At 43.0% G+C, this 18,084-nt stretch overlaps 1 long non-coding RNA gene across 1 annotated transcript in view; it reads left to right on the top strand.

Annotated features, from left to right (window-relative positions):
- Positions 1 to 10,468, top strand: part of LOC112841797 (uncharacterized) — a 69,045-nt gene extending 58,577 nt beyond the window's left edge. Inside the window, exons 2-3 of the long non-coding RNA XR_003213172.1 lie at positions 9,651 to 9,709; positions 10,065 to 10,468. This is a non-coding gene — a long non-coding RNA (uncharacterized LOC112841797). The remainder of the gene's footprint in view (positions 1 to 9,650; positions 9,710 to 10,064) is intronic.
- Positions 10,469 to 18,084: the final 7,616 nt, after the last annotated feature.

Below are 18,084 nucleotides of genomic sequence, written 5' to 3'. Positions count from 1 at the left end.
AGAGATGTGCGAGCACACACATCTCATATCTCTTATTGCCTTGGCTGGATAAGGTTGAGCAGGACCGGAGTCAGATCATTTAACATATTACCAGCTCCCAGGGGTTCCTGTTTATGCCCGCTCACTTCCAGAGCAGAGTGGGATTCCACTAGCTGCTGTGCATTAAGTAGATCTCCACAGCTCCAGAAGGACCCCGAGGGCCTCCAGATGTGACAAATGTTCACGGTGTGGGAAACATATTGAAGATATTCGCAAAATTAGGTCGTGGTAGAGATGCACACACACAGACATGCAGGATGTGAGTGTTTAATGCGTACGCACAGAGATTGTTAACTATGAATATTTAAGCTAAAGTCATGTGATGGTGAGTTGGACACACGCAGCCATGATAACACCAAGTCCGACTAATAAAGGAATTCATTTCAAATCAAGAGGTGTGAGTTTGTTGATGTGATGTTGGTATTGCTCCAGTAAAAAGCAGCGTCAGTGTCTACATGATACCCATTCACTACTCTGGGAAATTTCAGCCTCTGCTCATCAGATTCAGCTTGTTCTCAGGTTTGACTCAACTTTCATCAGTCTACGCAGTCTACTTCATCGGTACTTCAGCAGATTCCTAAACTCAGATTGAATGCTCGCTGTGCTTCGCTTCATTCACTCATCCTGTTCTGTATTGATATAATTTATGTATTTATGGGCAGATTGATGTTGTATTGTCTACTCAGTCACTGCCAAACACAGTACCCATCCTGCCAACATAATTTCAGATTCTATGACGGTGGCTGCACGGAGATTACATTGGATTAGTCAACTTACATCAACATGTACAGCTACATCTATTCCTACTGCGCTTTTTCCTCTCTGTTTTTCCTTTTGTGTATTTTTCCTCCACAGTTTTTTGCCTAAGCAATTATGGCATCCCAATGCTTAGCCATACCCGAAAACTTCTGATTGCAGAGTCATTTTCTGGAGGTAGTTTAACGTGTGCTAATATAAGAATTGGATATTGGATTGTGTTCCTTTTCTATTTTCCTAAGAAAATGGCAGGTACGTGTAGTGATTTATTGAAACATGCACACAAATCAGAGTTTGTCTAACTAGCCTCAGAGTCAGTACTTTTATTCTTCAGCACAGCCTCATCTCTCCTAGGCAATCTTTCTTGTAATTTCTTTTACTAGTCTTCGGGAATAGTTCTCCAAAGCTCCTCTTTGGATGTTTCTGCCTTTTGTTCACTTCTCCGTCCAGATGATCCCACACTGCTTCGATAATGTTGAGGTTCAGGCTCTGGGGAGGCCAGTCTGTGTGTTTTTCTATCCAGGTATCCGTTTCCTGCATTGGCAGTGTGTTTTTGGATCATTGTCATACTGAAAAATGTAGCCGCTGCCAATCATATGCTTCCCAGATGGTGCTGCATGTTGGATCGAAATCTGACAGTACTTTTCTGCGTTCCTAATTTCATCAACTTTGACAACATCCCCAACACCACTGCCTAAAATGCAGGCCCAAACCTCTACAGTGTATTACAGACGGCTGCAGACACTCACTGTACCTCTGTCTTAATCCCCTCTGTATACGCCAATGGTGCTTTGAACTAAAAATTTCAAATTCTGATTCATCGCTCCATGAGACCTGTTGCCACTGATTTTCAGTCAGTTCTTGTGTAATGTGGCAAACCTCAGCCTTTTCTCCCTGTATCCATTCTGTGCTAACCCAACCTGTTCTTGAAAGCCACCCTGATGGTCTGAGTGGCTTCGGCAAGCTGTGGATTGATCAGCTGAGGGAACAGAACCTAACCCTATTTCTCACAGACATTTTTCATCTGCTGGGGAGAGTTTTTTAGGCCTGCCGCGTCTTCTTTTGTCCTCCACATGTCCAGTTTTGTTCATTTTTGGAGGTCAGACGCACAGTATGCTGAGATAATAGGTCTTTGGGAATCACCTTGTTAGCACAAAAATGCTATTTCATGCCTGTCAAACTGAGTTGTCTTTGGCATTTTATTTTTGTAGATTCAATAAAGAAATAGAAATAAATGATGCTAGTAACTAAGTGCCCAAAGATACAATTTAAAATGAGTTTTTTGCTTGTTTTTTGCTACATTGTGTTATTTGTAGACACAACACTGGTTCATTCCACTTTGCAGACTTTTTTATGCTTGAATGATAGGTCAATGTTAAGTGGCTTAACAAACATAAAATGTTCCTCTGACCTTCAGGAACCCTGAAGAACTATTGCTCAAGACCACTTTAAAAATTACAAGAAAGTCTGGCTCCCTGAAGAAAAATACCAAGAAATGAGGGATGAGTCAAGACTTCTGATGTATGGATGGATTTAGCATTATGGGAAAGTAGAAAACTAGCTCCTAATGTTATCAGGAAAGTTTTACTGAGGTCACAGATCTAGGGAGCTGAGGGCCGCCTTCCTAGAAGTAACCCCCTGCTGGCCTTAAAAAGAATCCAATTATCCAGTGGCTTCCCTTTCAGACTCAGAAGCTACATCTATGTCTTATGGGTGGCTGTGGCTCAGGAGGTAGAGCTGGTCGTCTACCAACAGTGAGGCCTGAGTTGGTCCGATGTCTCCATCTGAACATGTGCGAGAATCTTCAGCAAAAAGTGCTTGTGTGACTGGCAGAATGAAGCTTATAGTAAAAAGGGCCTTGGGTGCATAGTTGAGTAGAAAAGCACTAAACAAGTACCAGTCTGTTTATTGCCTATGCTTTTAAATTATTGACACAGATGGATAGGAGGACTTGAAAAACCCAGGAGGGCAGTCGGAGTAGAAGCTGGAAAATCAGAGGGGGTGAGTGAGCAAACCAGGCCTGATAGAAGTGGAATATCAGACCGGCTTTTAATTAGTGGAGAGAGCTTTACAAGGTGGACAAGATCAATATGTAGGTCTAGTTTTCTTGCTGTTGATACTTGGACGGGAATGACTGGCTTACTACCAACTGCTAGTACTAATCTCCAAGTGTGTTATTGCTAACATCACCTTGAGATGTCTAGCTAGTGGCTAAACCTCTGTCAAAGCAGGCTAATGACCAATGTAAACATACCCTGACTGTTTGAGAAGCTTCATTTGTTTCGATTTGTACCTGTCAACGCTCTATTAATATTAAGTATTAGTATTAAGGCCCTAGTTTGAAGCTTCGAATAAATCTTTTCCTGCCCACGTTGAGACACATCACATGAATCTCAAACGCACGCACAGGTCGACCTTGTTACAGTAAGGAGTCACATTGCTCGCCACAATCAAGTCAGCAGTGCGTTCACATGCTGCTCAGTACAACAAGGCTTCTATGTTGCTGCATCCGTTGGGAGAAGGGGTTCAAAATATATCCGAAGAGCTCCGGCTGAGACAACAGAGCCCCGTGTTCTCCTTCTCCTGCTGCTCTGCTCCCATCCTGGTGGAGGGGAGCACAGGGGGTGCTGATGGAGAAGAGTTTCAGATTTCAAAAGGTTTTTTCTTTTCCCCTCCCTCTTCTACCCAACAGGATCAGGGCAAATGCAAACACAACACACGGGTGTGTGCGTGCATCTGTGCAGTGTGAGTTTATTGTCGCAGTCAAAACAGAATCTGAACAGTGCAACACAGTGCCCAGTGTGTGTGTGGTACATGTGTGTGTATCTATGTGTGTGGTAGCTGAGGTACATGTGTGTATTCATATCCAGGTCACCAGTGGAGAGTCTCATGTCCTGTTCTCATCACCACCTGATCTCACCAGTCGGTCTGACACCACAGCAGTGTGTGTGTGTGTGTGTGTGTGTGTGTGTGTGTGTGTGTGTGTGTGTGTGTTTGAACATGTGTGCTTGTGTGTAAACAGTATAAGTTGTGTATAAGGGAGTGAAAAAAGTCACATGGAGCCGTTATGTCACACAGTGACCCAATTGGTCCCATATGTGTTGGTTATTAAATTCTCCACTCTCTTAGCCACAGTAGCAGCCTGCTTTTTGAAGCACCAGCACAATGCGTGCCCATCACGTGGTAAAAAACGAGCCCAGTTAGCGGATACCACCCTAGGGAGTGACGGAGGGGGGATATAAGTTCAGAACCAGGAAGTGTTTTGATGAAAGCGCCTCCCCTCCCCCTCTGCTTTCTTTTCCAGCTTAAACACATCTGTCCTGCCTGACCACCCACTCCACCCCCACAGGCCTACAGCTGGAGCCTCTAGTCAGTGCCATTCTCAAGTACTAAAACATAAATACAGGCATTTGATTTAAACACTGGAACAATTCAAAATATTGTAAACGTTATAGCAGCTGAACATTCAGACTAACATATTGCCATTAAAGAGCGGTAAATGTAATTAGAAAACATAAAGCAGATTCAAAATGGGATTATAAAGTGTAGCACAAAGTATCAAAATTTACCTTCAGGTAAAATGCATCACCATATAAAGATGTTTATGGTTAGCAATTCTTCCACATTTCAACAGCATGCTGTGGACACATTTTGCTAACAGAACTTGTCTCTGTTCATTTTGTTTAAATGTTTAAAGAGCAGGAACTTCAAACTCCATGTAAGACTATGATGCATAGGGGTGGCTGTGGTCACTGATTAGCAGCCACTCCAGAAACTACAATAAGCCCACTGTGCCTACATCAATTAATTACCATATGTTTGACATACAAAATCCTGTGCGATTTCCTTTATTTTGCTGCTGCCTCTCTTACACTGTCGTTCATGTATCCACTAGCAGCTCCCTGCCAACCCTGTTTCTGTTCTTGCTTGATGAAATGTGATAGATTTAAGTTAACTCTTCTGTACTTGTGTGGATACAAGGAAGTGTTTGCACTGTGTGCAACTGGGCCCTGCTTACCCATCCTAGGATAACTAGATTCAAGATTCAAGACTCTTTATTTGTCACGTGCATGGTTATACAGATATAACATGCAGTGAAATGTGACCTGATACGCTATTCGACTGTGCAAAAAAGACAGACAGAACTTTATATACAGTGAATGAGTATATACAAACAGGATATTATGTGCAGCAAGTCGGTGAGTTATATACATTATATAAATAAAGATGAAATAAAATAAAACAATCTGGAAATTTACAACTTGTGTACATTGCGTGGGTAGGGTGTTAAAGTGTCTTGTGCTATAGGATCTACTTTCCTATTTCCGATGGTAAGTAGGGCCCTGAGTTTGTTTTAGAGGTATGATGTGACTTTTTGGCAAGCCACATAAAGAAGCAAGCAAAACCTTTTAAGGCACATGTGCATTCATTGCGCCACAAAGTAGCCTCTGCCATCTGACATGTCACGAGCTTTGGCTCCACTAGCATACACTTCCATGGCCTGCACATTCACTTTCATCCAGTCTGATGGTCTTGAAGCTTTGGGTCCAGCTCAAGTGCTGTTTTAAAGTAGCCCAGGCTTCATTCAGAAGCTACATTTGGTTTGGTGACAGTTTTTCTCCTTTGCATTGTGGAGTATTTACCACATAGCCGCAAAAGTAAATAACTTACCTGTAAGTTGACCCCAACAAGCAAAAGCCTCCAGTGCTTCATGTGCTATCCTGCTGAGCAAATGAAGGCAACATTAAACCCTGGTGGTGCGTTGTCACCCACTAACCAACTGTTACTTCCAGAACTATGCATGCAATGCTGCTGAAAGTGAGCCAGGTTTGACTTTAAGAAGCGGAGCTCTACCTTCAAGTGCTCCACATAAAACCTTCCTTCCAGTCATAAATATGACTTATAGTACAAAAGAAATGACATTTCTCTGGTTGGCAAAAAAAAAAAGAAAAAAGATTGGAGCCAAAGTAAGCTTTTTCATGATAGAAATCAAACAGCAAAGAGATATGCTGAGCTTTCAGGGCACAGAGGATCCATGAAAAATACAGTTCATGAGTAATAAAATGGTAACATGACAACTACTGTAAAATAAAAAGTAGACACATATGGCACTAAAAGAGATTAAAAAGTGGGGAAAAGGCTTCTTTTGGCAGCAGGTGTTGGCAAAGCTTCCTGACTTTATTTCTCCCTCACTGTCACACTTTTATATTTAATGTACTTTAGAAATCGACTATTTCAGGACTATTTCAGGACTACTTGAAAGCAGAAAAAGTTATTGAAGCCATGCTGTCCAGACCACCCGCCCACCGCCACGCCATTGCACCATGTACCACCCCCCATGTGCCCCCGTCACAGGCTGACTTGCTTGTTAGCGAACTGGCTGTGTTTTCTTTGTGTGGCCAGACCTTGCTATCACATTACTGCACACATGCTGATGCAGCAGCCCCCTGAAGCACCCACCCATCCTACCCCGACTCGGTCTCCGCTTTTTTTCCCCCCACAGTGTAGCCCAACAATGGAGCGCAACAAATTATGATTTCAATTTAAGTAATGCTACATTACAGTTTCCAATCACAGAAATAAGTCGTTACTTTTGTTATCGCCACTTCTAAATACAAGATTAAAAGTTGAATTATCCAGGAAATACACCCCCACCCCCAGCCCATGCACTCCACCCCCATGCAGTTGCCCTGATTAATTTTCATAGAATTAGTCATCGTCCTCCTCGCACATCTCGTCGAGCTCTGATGAGAAATTGCTGAAAAGTTGGCTTTGCCTCGAGCAGATATTCTCTCGACTTTGATTTTATCAAGCAGCTCAGAGAGGAAGGGAAATTAATTTCAGTCCCAATTTTAAAGGATAAGAGGATGCAAGTGACAATTTTATAGTTATGACAGCAAGGTAATATAGTGCTGTAAAAAATACTTTCCCGAGCAGGTAATAAGCAAATTAATGTATTCTTTGAGAAAGGAGTCCAAGTATTTGTGAATTACATTACCTAGCTTATTAATCATATCCCTCTTTGGCAGTGGCTTGTTCCTTATCTCTGCTAAACGACCCCATAATTTAAGAGAATCTATTGTCAGCGGTCAAGGAGACTAACCAGAGTGGACAACCAGTGTTTTTGTAATATGTTGAAAATTAGGGACGGTATAGAAGTAATTGGTCTGGGGAAGGGGGAGGGGTCTTATGCCAGACTTCAATAACATTTTCTTTGGAGCCAGGTCTTAATTTAGAAAAGCTTTAAAATATGCACTCGCACTTTGTACAACACCTTAACAAGTGAAAAACACAGTGCTGTGCAAAAGTCTTGAACCACCTCTCACTTCTTTATACAGTATGTTGATAGGAAATTAGTAAATAGGTGCAGCAATGCATACATTATATGTGAGCGGATAGATGGACTCAAAGTACAAATGCAGACAGTTTGTACAGTTCTAACAAGCACCGCACACCAAGAAATCCTACCAGTGGCTGGACAAAGCTGGACTGAAAGACAGCACAGAGGCACTAATCATGACAGCACAAGAACAAGCTCTAAGTACAAGATCCATAGAGGCTGGGGTCTATCACGCCAGGCAAGACCCCAGGTGCAGGCTGTGTAAAGATGCAGAATACACATATACAGAAGCTAAGATCCTGTGGGACTTCCAGATACAGACGGACAAATTGGTGGTGGCTAAACAACCGAACATAGTGGTGGCAGACAAACAGAAGAAGACGGCCGTAGTGATAGATGTAGCGATGCCAAATGACAACAACATCAGGAAGAAGCAACACGAGAAGCTTGAGAAATACCAAGGGCTCAGAGAAGAGCTGGAGAAGATGTGGAGGGTGAAGGTACCAGTGGTCCCAGTGGTAATCGGAGCACTAGGTGTGGTGACTCCCAAGCTAGGCGAGTGGCTCCTGCAGATCCCGGGAACAACATCGGAGATCTCTGTCCAGAAGAGCGCAGTCCTAGGAACAGCTAAGATACTGAGCAGGACCCTCGCAGGACTTGCTCCCTAATTTATCGCACCTACTAGCAGGTGCTATGATAAAGAGATAATCAGTGTTCCTCACTTCACATGTCACGGTCATAATGTTATTCCTGATGAGTGTACACAAGCACATTTTATCAGTTTACATGCAGAGCTGCCTGCAGTGATTTGTTTAGTCAAATCTTAAATTTAATTTTCATTGAGCAGAAGAAAGCGGCCAGCTAGTGTAAAAATAACACTTTGGGCTGTTTGGCAATCTCGCTGTGATTATTGCACTGACTTTTTTTTTGCACTCAGGGACCATTTGCAAGTAGGTGCAATGAAGGTACCCTGATTGACCAACTGGGCAACTACCTTTGATCACGAGGCAATTCCACTGGTTACCTGGTGAGAGACAACCAGTCTAATTGGTTGCCTCTTGTGAAAGCTTGCAAATCATTTCCATCTACTTTAAAAACACAGACAATCAATCTGATGCATCTTGTTACCGTAGTGAACTCAAATGAAGCTTATGGGTAAGTTCAGCGAGGGAGATCTGTGGTACACATATGTCTGCTTCCCAGGTTTGGCAGCTAATCTGTGCTTTACGTCACTTCCACTTTCCCACGCTGATTGTGACATCACTAGTCTAGTCCAGTCATCTTTCTGCCTGCCTTCTTCAGTCCAATCAGCCTTCACGTACAACCGAGTACTCACCGCTGATCTGTCATTCCCCCACCTCCTCCCCATCACAGCCTCTCCCTCGCCACTCGGGCTCTATTAAAGTCTCCATCTTCATCTTCACCAGCAGCATTTAGACTCTGGGGGGTCCTGCACTTATCCCGATCTCCGCTGGGATTCCGTTCTGCTTTGATGGGCCATCGGAGTCTAACCGCAAAAATACCTCAAACTGAATTCTGTATATAAATAAATCATGTTCAGTTCCTTCTAATAATCTCTCCTTATTGAGCTGGGTACCAACTTATTGTGTTCTGGTGATATTTCTATATAAAAGGAAGGTTACCAAGCGTGTCTGTCATTGTGACAAACCAAGTGGAGAACTTTGTTTTTCAAATCAGTGAAGTTTTGGCTGGACTTTGAATACAACTGGTTAATGTGAATTTTACTCTGAATTTCTGTGTATGTAAATGTGTTTGCAGATGGCAACAGATTTGAGCGTTTTGCAGATTTATCACAGTTATTATCACAAACAGCTTGCATTTAATTGCCATCCAGGCCCCATTCAGTCACAGACTGATAGACTGCCATTTTATTTTTAACGCACTAAAGTTGCTTTGAAGATCCGAACGAGTCACCACAGACCTGCTGTCTGGCAAGAGAATTGCAACTTTTGGCAGTTTATCACAGTTAATTGTTGTATTTTCTAATGTCAAAAGATGATCTTTCTCACGTAACTCCTTGTAGTTTCTCAAGATTCCAAATTTTCTGCCCCAGGAAGGGGCTTTCATACTGTAAAAACATTTACAGATAAAGCTGGCGATGGCAGACAGGACAGGAAAGCCACCGGGCTTGGTTGGGGAACTGTAGCTTTAATGGTGCCCTTTATATTACCAGACTGAAGCAAAGCAAAAGAAAAAGGATCGGTAAGGGTGTTTATTTTTCCTCCCAGCTGAATAGACCTTCATTGATGGTTTTGGATATGCTGCCTCCAGTCTCTCACACAGGAGCTGGAGGGGAGCTTGTAAAGTCAGCAGCCATACGTTGAGTTACAAAAATAATCCAGGTTTTATTGGGACTGCCATGGGAGGCTGGCATAGGGGGGGGTGAGGGTTAAGTGGTTGTACAGCACAATTCACCTCTCTTACAAGAGAAGAACTGTTTTATACTGTATTGACTGCTACACATACACTCTCTTTCCCTCTCTCGCACACACAGTGAGACAGAGGGGCTATTGGAAACTACAGTGGTGATTCCTTGGGAAAAAAGGCACAAAGGTAGGAGTGTTGACGTGTGCGTGTTCTCTTGTGTATGTGAGGAGGCAGTATGTGTGAATCAGCATGTGGGGGTATTAACAACATGCTGGTATTTAAACTGCTCCTCTAACAATGGGTCTTAAGTTTGTAGCCAGTGCCCACAGTCTATCTGCTAATGGTACCAGTCCACTCACTTACCCAGCAGGATGGAGACACTCCAGTAGCTTTACAGAGTGCCAGGAAATGCTAAATATCGCTAAGCGATCCTATGGCCCCCGTGTAAATGCCACAGCTGCCTGTAAACACCACTTTTTTTGTTTTACAGGACTGTCTAATAGAGATTTCCACTAACTTGACAAATCCTTTTTTGTAACAGGGAAGCAGATATGTCAGGATGATCTGTGGGAACGTCTCAGTCGAGGTGGCATCGGCTGAAAGGTCATCGAATAAATGCGGCCGAGCAAGTTCGGACAGTGTCCCAGGCATTTTCAGGGCAGCACAATCACAGCTGGGAGCAGCGGGGCCCGCATGCTGCACACAGCTCGAAGGACAAAAGGCTCTAGAAGAAATTGATAGATTAGAAAAGGGCACGGTCCGTCATTTGCCTTTTGTTTTCCCTATCAGAGGCCTTCAGTGTTGCTGTGTTTCACGAGGACAACATTATAAAGCATGAAAGATTGCCTGGCTTATGGGTATTTATGGCAAGTGTAAGTATTTCGACTGTTTTTCACGGCTGAGTGAGCTGCCCTTTAAGATGCTCGGAAAGGCATTCCGACGCCCAGGCTCCGGGGAACGCGAAATATGGAGTAAGGCAGGGGCCCTTGGCAGGCAGAAGGAGTTCAGCGTCTGCCCGTCGTTGTCCAGATGCCCGAAGAGCCAGCCGTGGCCGCAGCGGTGGAATATTCCCCCGTTGGGATGGGCAAGGGTGTGGGAGGTATAACCGGCTGTCTCTGAAATTCAAACACTGTCAACCCTTCACATCTGTCTCCTCCCTAATGAGATGAACCCGTAAAATTAGCCCACTGAAATGGGTAGTAGTTATTGTGGCAGAGGGAGCGCCGTGACAGAGATATTTGTCAAGAATTGGATTAAAGCAGATGGCTTTCTGAAACCTTAAACCAGCGTGATTAGATTTTCACCGTTGAACACTGATTGAAGGATGATTGCATTAGATGACACTGAAAAGGAAAGCGACACACAAAAACAAGCCTGATTTACGCAGGGTGGTAGGATCGTAATCCTCTTTGCCCGTTTTCTTGTGCACAGATGCCATCACCAATCCACTCTCATCAGCGGGAAAAATACAACACGGCTCCATCTGTGAGACGTTTTGCGTTTCATTCAACACACGTGTAGCATTTACTTATCGTCGGCCATGTTAGCAGTGCTGCTCCGGGATTATCGGTTGTTGTGTCTGTCGGTTAACCTACCGTGTTTTTCCTGTGCAGGTGACAGTTAAGAATTATTGGTTGGATTGCTGTGAAGCTTTCCATAGATGCCTGTGAGTCACAAAAGTCTACAGACTTGGTTGATGTCTAGACTTTAGACTTTTTGCCTGGTAGCAAACATACGGTAGTAACAAAAATTTGGGATATCCAGACGGTGTATTTCCACACCAATACCACATTCAGACATCAGAGGGGTTTTTTGACAGAATACTGAATACTTTTCACTCAAACCCTGCTTAGATTTATCGAGTTGTTTTGGAACACAGAGTTAGCCTCGTTAAAGTCTGAGTAATGTGAACTGAATCCAGCTGTGGATGAAAAGCTACAGAAACACATGGTCAGTGTAGGATCTGGTAGAGTTGGCTGTTGTCAACATTCATGGCAGCTTTCTCCAGGCGGGAAAAAAAAAGTGCACGCAAATAATGTGCATTCATAGCCAACCACAAACAAGCCTGAGGCGGAAAATGGCCTTTTAAAGAAGTGCTGCATTTTATTAAACCAAGAATTGTTTTCAGCCAGACACTGGCTGAACTTCTGGCATCCAAAATGAGGGTATCAGAACTCAGGTGTAGCTGTGAATGTATTTTTCTGCATCTTTCGGAACAGAACAGTGTAGGAGGTAAGCTGCCCGTGCGATACTTCTCTCGTGTTTGCCAGTGTTTTTGCATATGGAGAGCTGCCGAAAAAAGACTCATGAGGCAGACTTTGAGGCAAACAGCGTGGCAGAGTTTGTGAAAACTGAAGGCACTCAGTTGCTACAGAAGGCCAGCTTGGGGGCCAGGGGCGTAGCAGAAGATAAAGCGGAAAGATACGAGGGTCCCAAGTGACTCGGTTCTGCCTCGCTCAGCAGTTTTTTTCACCACCCATCTGCACTGACATGCAGCACGCGCTCATTTAGGGACTGAAGAAATTTAATAACCTCCTGAAAACTATTCCTTTCTACTTAAGATGATAAATCCCATAAAGAGAGAAAGAAAAGCAGTGAGGCGATCTATGCAGATATCTGAATTAAGCTGAGATCCAGCGCTGATTTATAGGCTTGGAGACTTTGCGAAATTAAGTGAAAGAAACTCAGGGCTGAACCAGTGGTTTATCTCTGCCATCGAGCTGATCTATCACCCCCCCGACTTTAAAGAAAATTAAGCTCCTTTCTTGTGTGGAGAAAAACCCACTCCTGAACTGAACAACTTTTCTTTAAGGAAAACAGAGCCCAGTTCTTTTCTAATCAAATGCCACGGTTGCGACTCGAGGTTAGATCAAAAAAGGCGATGCACGTTTATAAGCTAATGAAAAGCAATTCGTGGGCCAATTTTTTCTTTCCATTCTAAAAATGCCGAGATTAAAACCTCGCTTGTCGCTTCGTATCTCCACTTAATGAATATACAAGTTGAATGAAATGATGTTATGTTGAGCTGTAATTTCCTTATTCCGTCAGGGGGGAAAGGAGGGAGCTTCTCATCATATAGGGCATGCTTTAATACACTCATCTCAATAGATATTAACCACCGGGCGACTACCAAAGGCAATGAAACATTTGGGGCCGTTCATTTCAGATGAAGACGGGAGATTTCTCCACTTGGTTCCACAAATGTTTACCCATGAAATTGCAATGAGATGAAATGTGACAGATCAGCAGCGGCTGAAAGCGGTTTTCTGTCAAAAAGCTAACGTTGCGAAAAGATCTTTAGATTGATTATGACAACTCTGGCTCTCTGCCGTTTAGAATCAAGCCGCCACCGCCCGGTGTTAAACCCATTCATTACTTTTCATTTCAATCTCTTTATGATCTACCTGATAGTCTAACATCCTAATCCTAATCTGAGGTCAGTATCGATCATTTCGTTTGAAGTATAAAGTACCGAGACTTGAACAAGCCCACAGTGGGGTTCGAAAGCTGCACCTTGCGTCTTTTGGCGTCTATTTGCAAGCGAGAGAGAGAGAGGACACCGAAAAGTTGCAACTACCTCTGTCCTGCAGAAAAGCTCGTACTCGTGAGGCCAAAAGGTTACTCGAGGTAATTGAGGTAGCTGCTCAAAATTACTGTTTCCCAGCTCTAAATTTAAGCCAAAGTAAACCTAACGTCTTACTGTGATGAAAAAGTCCAAGCAGAGCAAAGAGAGGAAAAAAAGAGAGCAGAGGCTCGTGGGACCTGACCTGTGCTCTGCCTCGTAATGAGACTTTACCCCACTTTCTCACTGCCGGGACCCGCTTTCTACTTTTGCCAGACAGTGTTCCTGTTGCTTGCTTGTCACTCATATTACCTCTGTACCAACAGCGCTAGGACGTGTAAGGTTTAGAAGTGGAGCAACAGTGATTTAGCATTTTGAATCCATCGGTTTACAATATAAAAGGAAGCTTTTTTTTTCTTGTTCTTTCGGCCCTGCCTCGAAGCTCTTTAGGGTTTAGTTTCCATCAATACCAGCAAAATCTCTTCTCTGTTGTTGCCGGGGAAAGATTGACCTGAATTGTGAATCACTAGAGTTAATCCCTCCTACGTTTACTATATGAAGAGCTGGATTTCCCGAGCCAGGCCCATACACACCGTCCTGTGCGGATTAAGCTACACTCTCCTTTCGGTTCACGTCTGAGTGTCAAGTGTAGATATTCCATGTCTTTCTTTTGAATCAGTTCTTCAGGTAAGCATGAAAAGTTGCACAAAAGGATCAATTTAATGATAAGTAACAAAGAAATTGTAAAGCGTAACCAGATGAAGAAAGGCAAAACACAATGACGCTGCATTAAAAATGTACAGAGTAAATTAGAAAGGTAACGGGAGCGAGTGTCGGGATAAGACACCGATGTGCAGTAGCAAATCTTGAAGTATGAGAAGTATGAGAAGCCACAGAAGGAGCTGCCTGAAGCTTTCAGGTTATGGATGTAGGTGGTAGGAGGAGTTGCTCATGAGGGCCATCACTGAATTTATCCGTTACCTCTCTTTTATGGAGCTGTAACAGTTCTGACTGTTGCTGAAATGGTGCTGCCCCAGCGAGACCACAACATCCTAGAAAAGTATCAAGAGTCCCCCTGTAATTTCCAGAGGACCTTTGGGTGCTTTAACACTTAATCTATTTGGTTCGGCTGGGTTAGTGTGAAAGCTATAATTTGTACTCCTGTGCAAAGCAAACAACAGGAATCCACTGGCCAGACTGTTTTTTTATCTTTTTGGGCAGATTTTTTCTCATTTCCTGACTGATCCACACTGTTGTTATGATATCGGTGCTGTTTTATTATCTTTCCCCCATAAAGGCAACATTTGACGGCCTCCCCTGGACCATTAATGGGGATTTTTGACACCTCAGTCTGATTGTTGTTTCACAATCATTAGAATAGTTTCTGGGGGTTTTCCGAGGATAGCTGCGTAGATGGAAACCACCCTCACTAACTTCTGATGCAAACCCAGTCATTTTGTTCTATTGTCCTCAACAGCTCTCCTACACTGACTGCCTGTCTCCTGAAACTGTGCTGGGAGACACAGCAAACCTGGCAATAGTGCATTTTGATGTTCCATCCTTGAGGAGTTGGAGTACCTGTGCAACCTCTGTAGGGTCCAGGTATCACGTCATGCTACCAGTAGTGACACTGACACTGGTCAAATGCAAAACTCCACCTGTAAAACCATTCCTGTTTCGGGGTTTGTTTAAGTGTTGCCTCTCCAGTGCACCTGTTGTTAATTTCATTAACACCAAAGCAGCTGAAACTGATTAACAACCCCCTCTGCTACTTAACCGACCAGATCACTATCCCACAGGTTTAACTGACTTGATCCTGTACTCTGATTAAGAAGCATTACTTCCAATTTTTCTGTCCCTTATACAATTCAAGCCTGCAAGCAATACGCCAAAATGCTGCCCGAGTAGAGGTCCACCAAATAAAATTCCAGTTGACGTGCCTGTAGTAATATTATCCAGTGAAAAATTCAACGTAGCCCAGAAACTCTGACTGACAAGAAGAATTTTGTTCTAGAAGTTTTCGCCTTTTCACCACAACTTCTATTGTACAAGCCATCACTTAAAGCAGCGATCCCCAACCCCCGGGCCACGGATCGGTACCAGTCCGTGAGTCATTTGGTACCGGGCCCCAAGAGTTGAGGCTCAGGTGTGAAATTTATGGTTTTCAGGGTTTTTATCTGTTTTTGTTAATATTTTTCATTGTTTTTATTGTTAACTCGGTTTCCCTGGATCTTTTCCCGTTTGTTACGAATAAATCTTCTTTTTTTTTGGTACTGGTTTTATTTTGTTGTATTTATCCGCGACACTTTAAAGGCCAGTCCATGAAAATATTGTTGGACATAAACCGGTCCGTGGCGCAAAAGGGTTGGGGACCACTGTCTTAAAGGACACTTTTTTTACTTTGAAAGGAGAAAGTCCTACATTAGCCCTCTTCTCCACTAAGCAGTGACCTCAGGATTTATTTTCTAAATGGAAGCCACTGTGTTGTGGAAGATGGGGGGAAAAAAACATAAAGCTTCGATATCCCCTTGTGCTGTAAATAATCATGTCTGGCCCACAGCCCTGTAGTCTTAAACACTGTACTGGTCTGTAGTCTGCAGTACTCAGTCATCCATATAGAGGGTTAACTCTCTGGAGTGTGAGGCGCACACATTTAACAAACCTTTGATTTATTTCAGGACTTTTATGGCTGAGATGAGCTATTGAAGCTATTCTGAATGATAGTACAAATCTGCATCTTTTTATCATCTCATATTAATTTCTCTGAAGAAGAAAAAAAAACACATGCTACTGCAGTGCGGCAGTTACTTGCACATCCTTGTTATTGTTTATCAGATGCTGTGAAAATCAGAGTAAGCGAGAGCTCCTGACTCGCTATCAGCCGCTATCTTTCTTTGCCGCTCTGTCAGCCATTAGCTTGTAATTTATGCTTTCACACTCTCGGGGCCGTATGCTCAAAGCGATGGCATTGGCGTACGCGAGAAAGTTTTCGCTTTCACTATGTTGACGGCTGTACATTGATAAACAGAAACGCAGCCAAATTGAGTGCTCCTTCACGCCCACCACAGGTGTTCGAACAAAAAAAAGAGGGAATAAAAGGCTCCCATTGGGGTGGAGGTGTGAATTAAACTCCGGCACAGTTTAGCTTGAAACGTGATACATTTTTAAAGGTTGGAGAAAAAGAAAGAATGAAAGCAAGAAAGAGAGAGCCAGATAGGCTCTGAATGTGCTCCCGTGACAGACAGCTCAAACACCTATATCTGACCATGTAAGTGCAAAAACTAAAGCTAGAGAATGAATATAACAGTAATATATGATCAAACACTAAAGCCGGAGCTGCTGCTTTGACACATTTAAAGATTTTAAGCGTAGCAGAAATTCTTCAGCATTGTCAGAGCAGAAGCATTGGCTTCTAAAGTAAGATATGAATGGCTTTTGCAGGCCCGGAGGGTCATAAAACTGGCTCAGCATATAGGAAATTGAATAAGAGAACAAGTAAAAACTCACATGAAGTTGTTCACTATACTGAAACTCCCAGAGAGTGGAGAGAACACCGGCAACAAATTGAACTCGAGGTCAGCGCAGGGAACTTCACACTTGACTGCCTCTTCACATAATACATCTGAAGTCTATTTAATCCAACTTTGGGTCCAAATAATCCGTGCAAATTCATTTTCATCACAGTCCTGTTTTTCATTTTGAAGTGTTATTGACTGGCGGAGGCGTTACAAATACAGTGGAAGGTCAAGGTCTGCTTGGGATTGCTTGTTTGCGAGTGTCTTCTCTTTTCATTTAAATTCCTCGAAGGCCACGCTCGCCATCCCAAGAACAACTTCCTTGCACAAAACCCACATTTTTTTTTTCTTTTCCAAGAGTCTCTTGATGTGGCCCGAGGCCGTGCTACTTCTCCTTTTCATCAGCGTGCTGTTTTTAACACACTTGCCGTACGAGAGTCTGACTCCAAATTAGTGTCCTAAATCCAAACTCATTAACTCTCAAGCCAAACAAATGTGTGCCAGATCGTCTGCAACCTGATGTGTGTTTGAGATTACGAGCACTATAATTCAGCCGTTTATTTGGTAATCTGTCTGCGTGAGGATTTTAGCTAAAACGGTGCAGGACGTGGAACCATCTGTAGAAGTTGCAGAGGGTTTAGCATCAGGCAGGGCCGAGAGGTTCGCATTTACAGTAAGGCAAATATATTCCTTTAGTAAAGGAAAGATGGTTTTCTAGCAGCCTAGTCTTTGTTTACTTATTTATGCTGGGGTCAAAAGGACCCGTGGTGTCTTGAACAGGAAGGAAAAACACAGAGATAAAAAATAATATGCAATACTTTCTCTGCTAATCCACCGAGATTATCGTTCTAATATTCGCCTTTTAATCTCCTTTTAAGTCTTTTTTTAGATTATTGTCCAGAGTCTTGTGTGTTTGTTCATGCTGCTCAGGATCATTTTTCTAATATCAGATATTTTACATCTTAAAAAGAGTGGCTGAAATTAGCAGCCTACGTGTATTTGCATCAGAACATCTGGATTTAGGCACAAAGGGGACCTGCAGGACACAGGTCTCATTGGCTGTGATTCTGCACGCTTACTGCTGTTTGCGTGCTCTGCATCACAACTGATCTAGGTGCTGCTCGTTTTACGCATTCAGTTCAGTCTGCAAAAATGGGAAGTTCTATCAATAAATTTGCAATAGGCGCCAAGAGATTGGCACTTTTCACTGATTTACCGCAGTTAATAGCTGTATTATTACCAACAGGTTCCACGTAATTGTCAGTTTGACCTCACTCAGTTGCAGACCGATTGCAGACTCACTGTCTTATCTTCATCTTGACGCATCGCAGGTGCTTGGAACTTGCAACTTCAAAGCAGTCTTTTCAGAGGCAACAAGTTCAAGCAAGTTCATTGTTCATCATTGCAAAAACAAACAAGCAGGTAAGTTATTTCATAGTAATTATATTAATCAACATGCTAAAATCCATCAGTCTGTTTTAAAA

This window comes from Oreochromis niloticus, linkage group LG12, assembly GCF_001858045.2.
Source record: "Oreochromis niloticus isolate F11D_XX linkage group LG12, O_niloticus_UMD_NMBU, whole genome shotgun sequence".
In the NCBI taxonomy this organism is placed as follows: domain Eukaryota; kingdom Metazoa; phylum Chordata; class Actinopteri; order Cichliformes; family Cichlidae; genus Oreochromis; species Oreochromis niloticus.
Note: the sequence above shows the minus strand (reverse complement) of the source record. Positions and strands in the feature narration are given on the sequence as shown.